The sequence below is a fragment of the Nuphar pumila genome, chromosome 16, assembly GCF_984573655.1.
Source record: "Nuphar pumila chromosome 16, dmNupPumi1.hap1.1, whole genome shotgun sequence".
In the NCBI taxonomy this organism is placed as follows: domain Eukaryota; kingdom Viridiplantae; phylum Streptophyta; class Magnoliopsida; order Nymphaeales; family Nymphaeaceae; genus Nuphar; species Nuphar pumila.
Genome location: NC_143264.1, coordinates 59,624,323 through 59,631,034, shown reverse-complemented (window position 1 = coordinate 59,631,034; position 6,712 = coordinate 59,624,323).

Sequence of the window (6,712 nt, the reverse complement as noted above, 5' to 3'; positions counted from 1 at the left end):
AGTTGTAGACATACCCCTTGTATAATTATAATTGTAGGTTCTAGGTACACTAGCGCAGGTAGGATGTGATTGGCTACTTTGACTTTGCAACAAAGCACTTGTTAGTTTATTTTCATGTCATTGAATACTTATCTAATCATTATTTTTGTATGTTATGAATAATGAACTTTGTGAAAGAAATTGAGTTATTATAAAAAAAAAAATTAACCATGTTTTCTCTCTTTGAACTTTGTATGCTTTCCCTCTGGGAAGTAATACCAACCAGACTTAGACTCTCGAGCTCCTAGATCGGGGTGTTACAAAATGGTATCGAGCCAGGTTCACATAAAAAGGTTCATCATTCAGAACAGGTTCAGTGACATAGAATATAGTATAAGTATCTGCTCACTAAAAACATAATAGTGACTAGGATGTTTTTTTATTAGGAATGGCTAGCAAGCATGATAATCACGAAGACCCTAGGATGCAAGAACCTTCTGAGTAGTCGATCATAGGGAGAGAAGAGTTCATCGCTACAATGGCAATACCTATTGTAGTCATGGCGAGCATGGCTCAAATAGTGCGAGAGTTGACACCATAACTCTTGTTGATCTATATTATATTCGAAGAAAGAGAGGCATACTGATAGAACGACCCCAACACTACTCACAGGTGACAGCCACAGTTTTACAAGCGGCAGTCACAACCCTATGGGTGAGGGACTTACCGGTCTCACCATCAGAGAGCTTGGTCAATGCATGGGCGAACAATGAGGGACTGGATGGCAGCTCAAGGAAGAGTGACAAGGTGAGCATCCTCTAGCACAAACTCGACATCTTGGGAGGAGTCTATAATGGCTAGTGCATGGGGACGACATATTGTAAACACCCTAAATTTTGCTCGTTCATTTCCAAACACCCCCCTGCCATAGATGCCAAACCTGTAGGTCAGTGTAGGAGTCTACCCCTAGGTTTGTCCCCTTTTAGGTGTCATTTCACCCCCATTCTGTCAGTAAAATTCTCATTTTGCCCCTAGGTCACCTTAGATCCTTGTCAGTCAGAGTCGACTAAGCTCATTTTTAAGCTCAGAACAGTTAGAATGTCAGTTATTTCTAGCTCACCTGAGCTCACAATGAGCAGATCATGTTTATTTCTGACCATTCCTGCCAAAATGGGTTCATTTCCTGAGAAATGAGCTCATTTTTAACCTGAATCCCAGTCAATTATTCCTGAGTCACTCAAACACAGTCGACCCTATTCCTTTGAGTCTAATCTGAGCTCATCAGGAGTTCAAGTAGCACGGTTCCAGTTTAAATTCATTTCCCACCGTCTAGGAGTCTATTTTAGCCCATTTCAGCTCATTTCAACTGAAATTGAGCTAAGTCCAATCAATTGAGCTAGTGTTTGAGCTTCAGTTTTAGTTCATCTTAATATTATTGATCTTTGTTCCAGCTCAAACCCAGTTCTTGTTCGTAACTCACTTCACTCCAGTGATCATTTCTCACCTCACTCCAGTGATCATTTCTCACCATTTCTCTGAGAAATGATGTCATTTCTCGATCGTTCAGTCTATGAGTTTAGTTGAGCCAATGTCTTGTCAGTTTATTTGAGTTCTAAAACCCTAGAACTCAGTTTATTCCAGTTTAAACAAGTTAAAACCATAATTTTCAGTGTCACTCTTGGCCCTATAGGGACAAAAACCATTTCTTGAATCATTTTTATCATTTTTATCACTTTTTAAATTGGTACAACTCTCGATCAGGGTCCAATACCTGAAATCTTTTTTCCAAAGTTTGCATTTCACATGACATTCCATGTCATATCTCATCATTTCTTATCATTTCTCATCATTTCATATCATTTCATTGCATTTCATCTCAATTTCGAGATCCAACACTCTGGTTTTTCTAAACATCTAATCTAGATTCAATTTTAAAACCTTTCCTTCAAAAGTAATTTCAAAAATCTGGGTTTTTAAATTGACATTTGCCATTTGGCTAATCCCTAGAGCTTCATTTCAAAAGCATTTCTTTAGAAAAACAATCTGGATTCATTCCAAACCAATTTTTAATCTATTTTAAACATCAGATGAGACCCATCTAGGTGGTGTCACTTCTGAATCAATGATTTCTTTCAAAATTTGTATAATTTCAATTATTTCAGAATTCTAGTTGAACTAGGACTCTGTCATTTTACATTTTTAAGCTCTTTCAGTCTTTCATTTAGTGATTCTGAGTTAGAAGTGGGTCCATACCTTGTTTACTCCCCTATTTGGTCTTTTTCTCGGAGTTCTAATCGAATTAGGACTCTACCCTAGAGTCCTAATCGAATCAGGACTCTATCCTGATTTCATTGTTTTATTTCATTTTCACTTATTTTCAAAAGTCTTTTTTTTTTAATCTCATCATTTGCTTCATAGAAAACCAAAAAATCGTGAAGTTCTAGTCGAATTAGGACTCTTCTTCTGAGTCCTAGTCGGATCAGGACTCTGAATCCGACTTCAATTCCTATCTTATTTTCACCTATTTTCTAAAACCCTCTTATTTGTTTTCTAGAAAACTCTAAATTTTAAGAGTTTTAATCGAATTAGGACTCTATCCCAGAGTCCCAGTTGGATCAGGACTCCAAATTCTGATTTCAGTTTTCATCTTAATTTCACCTGTTTTCGCAAAAAGCTCTCAAAATCTTCTTGTATGTTTTCAAAAAACTCAAAATTTCAAAAGTTTCAGTTGAATTAGGACTCTGTCTCAAAGTCTTGGTCGAATCAGGACTCTGTTCTGACTTTTGTTTTAACTCTCATTTTTAGTTGTTTTTAAAACCTTTTCGCCTATTTTTCGAAAAAATCCAATTTTGTAAAGTTTTAGTCAACTTAGGACTCTATTTCAAGAGTTTCAGTTAAACTAGGACTCTGACCCTAACTTCATTTTTCAGCTCATTTTATCAAATTCTGAGAAAACCTTTTAAAATTCCTTTATTTATCTTTCAAAAATGCCAAAAAATAGAGTTTTAGTCCGGTCGAGACTCTGTCTTAGAGACTTAATCCGATCAGGACTCCATTCTGATTATTGTTTCTACCTCTATTTTTATTTTCTCCACTTGTTCTTCAAAAATTAGTTTACTTTGCAGAGTTTCAGTTGATTCAGGAGTCTATTTCAGAGTTTCGGTTGAGTTAGGACTCTAACTCTGACTGCATTTTCTGACTTATTTTCACTGGTTTTGACAAAATCTTTCAAAAACCTAAATCTCAGAGTTTAAGTTGGTTTAGAACTCTAGTCTAGAGTTTTAGTTCGCCTAGGACTCTGTTTTCAAAACTCCTGATTTTCATTTGGTGAATTTAACTCCATTTTAAAAAACCATTTTGAGACTTTATTTCAACTTTTTCAAAACCCTGATGTGGGACCCACTTAGTTGGCACCACCTCCGAAGGAGTTCTGATCCAGTCTGAACTCTATTTGGTTTAAAAATCTTGAACTTCAAATTCCAATTTCTAAATCTCTTTTGAAAACCTCCATTTTCAAGTTTTCAAATAGTTTTTTTAAAAAATCAAGTGGGGCCCACTCTGGGTGGCACCATATTTGAAAAGGTCAGGCTTAGTCAGTATTTTAGTTAGGTTAGGAGTTTAGGATATTTAGAATTGATTTTAAATTCCCATTTTACTTAGGTTTTTAACTTCGATTTTTAAAACTTTAAAAAATAGGGTTTTAAAGTCAAGTGGGCGCCACCTTTGGAAAATTCTTGAGTTTTCTAGAAACTTAATTAGGGTTAGGCTAGTTAAAGTCCCACTTGGGTTAGTATTTTATCAAAAAACTGTTCCCCCTAAACAACTCAACTTGATAAGGTTTTAAAAGTCAACATTTGGTGCTAATTAACCCCAATTTCTAGAATTTCCAAAGCTTATAAATAGGGGGAATTAAGGAGGTCAAATTTCATGCTTTCTCTCTCTCTCTCACCCTCTCCCAAATTCGTGCTCCCTCTCTTCCTCAATCCCCTCCTTCTTCCTCCATTGAAGCTGCAACAATTCAAGGTAAACTTTCTTATAGTTTTTATTATTTTTTTTAATGTTTATTTGATGTTCAAGCCATTGTCGCCCCTTGTGTATTGAATTCAAGCTTGTATTTTGTTCAAGAACCATGGAATCGATTCAAGAAGATGATCTAAGACTGTGTATGGACGTTTTCCATGATTTCAAATCATTAAAATCATTTATATTAATGTTCTTTATGTTTAAGCCAATAAAAATATGAGATTCGCCCGTTTAATAGGTCAAATCCCTCTTTCGAAAGCTAAATCAAGTTCTAACCATGATTTCCCTGAGTTTTTTATTTTATTTCACTATATTAATGTTTATTTTATTCAATCAAGCATCAGATCCAAATTTGTGACATTATTTCAATATTTTTTTCTACATTTAGATTAAGGTTTTTCAAGCTTTATCACTAATATGTGATTTTCAATCCGGGGCATATAGAAACAACGCTATTTCATGTGCATTTTTCTATTGAAAAAAATTGGTTTTTTTAGGGTTGGTTCACGGGTTTGTCAGTGATTTTTTGTAAAACAATTAGATTATTTTGGGTTCTCAAACTCTATCAAAAAAATAGAAAACCGAACCTTATTTTTCAAACTGTGAAATCGCTATGGAGATTTAGGAACAACTTGTAGAGACAATATCTCTCTCGTCAAAGATCTGATTGACGATCCGTAAGTTGCAGTGGTTTTATCTTGATGTCTAGTATTTACTATATGTTTTTAATATTTTTATGCATTTGCCAAATATTTTTACTATGTCAGAAGACAAAATTGGTTTCTCAGAGCATGTTATATTTTGTTTAAACACTAGATCAACTTGTGTCTTTTGTATCTCCCTAACCGAAGATCAGATCAATGATTCACAAAAAAAAGAATCTTAATATGTGTATCTAATGTCATATGTTAAAATTTTATAATTTTTGAACACAATTTGCTATATTTCCTTGTACCCGAAACCGGATGCATATATTTTAACTCATTATATATTCGTTATAATTGATCGTATATTTTCGGAATGATATCTCCCTAACCGGAGATGATTTTTCTGATCAGAAAAAAGGGAATTTTTTTTTCTAGTATCTCTCTACAAATTTTTATGATTTTCTATGGTTATTTGATTCCTGATTCAAGCCTAACACTGTGACAGGTATATGCTCATGGGCAAAATCGCATATTTTTAAACATTTATGTAATTTTTGTATTAAAATAATTCTAAAAACATATTTTTTTAATTGTAGTTTAATTTCAGGGTTATCAAAAATATTCATGTCAATTCTTATTGATTTTCAGTTTATTTGATATATTATTTGATTAAATCATGAAAACAGGATGCCCACAGAATCCCGCTTCGAGTAAAACATTATTAAAAATTGCTCTTTTGTAATATTTTGAATTTTTATGCATGATTTTCACATTTTTAATGTTTTATCATGCTTATAATCATGTTAGGGTACTTCATACCCGATTTGTCTTTTATTTGAATCCATTTGATCCCTAAAACCAAAGTTTTACAAAAATCTTTTCTGAAAACCCTGATTTCAAGGCCATGGTCTTGTTTTCAGGGGTATTTTTGTCAATTTTTTCAAAATTCCAAATTTCAAAGTTATTTATTTTTATTATTTCTTTAGTTTTATATCATATTTTATTATGTTTATCTCAAGGAAACATGGGAAAAGGTTTATATTCGGATAAATCCAGTAATTTCCAGATATTACTAGATAAATCCAGAAAAGCCAACATATTTTCACTAACAAGTTTTTTAGTTTTGCAGATACCGTCAAGAGTGTATTTTATTTTATTTGATTTTCTTTTCTTATGTAAATTATAATTATAAATTTGGAATAAGAGTTTAAATTCCTACTTAGATTAGGGTATGCATGTGCATATAGTTTAATTTTTTAATAAATGTTAATTGTGTGATGAATGATGATTTGTGCATATTCAAATTCACCATGGTCTACATGAATGGTACGTGCACTAGCTTCTAAGAAGTTAATAAACTCGATTGATTTCGTATTTTTGGCCATAGTCATAATATGAACCAAATCCAGATTTATCATCTTCCTTTAAGCCACAATTAGCCTACACCCTTAGGCTATTTTAAAAAACCATTGCACATTTCAAAGTTTTCTAAATATTTTTCTCCTTTTAGAATCAAATGGGTTATATTCAATTCATATATGTGGCCATAGTTAGGGATATGAGGCGAATTTACTTCATTGAAGTTCTATAAGGCACAAAAGTTCTTTTGTCAAAGATTTTCCTCAAATTCTTCAAAAAATATTTTTGCAAATTGCATCCATTCATTCATATAGGTTTAGATTGCATCATGAAAGTATTTCACAGGGCGACATGCTCCTTTTTTTTATTCATTTTTCCAATTCCATTTCAGAAAAATCGATTTTTCTCAAAAAAATTCAAGTCTTTCTCAGAAATTGATTTTCTCAAAACCCTTGATTTTTGAAGGATTTTTCAAGTAGCTGCTCAAACTCAATCCACAATTTTCCAAGTTATATTTTGAATTTCAAAGTTCAAATTGAGAGAAATCAACTTTCTCTAAGTCATTTTGAGTTTTTCTCAAAAATCAATTTTCTTAAAAACATAAGGATTTCTCAGAAATCGATTTTCTCTTCTTCAAGAATACTTTCTCAATGTGATTCACGATTTTCCAAGCATTCCTTTTTCAAATGTTTTAAAGTATTTCA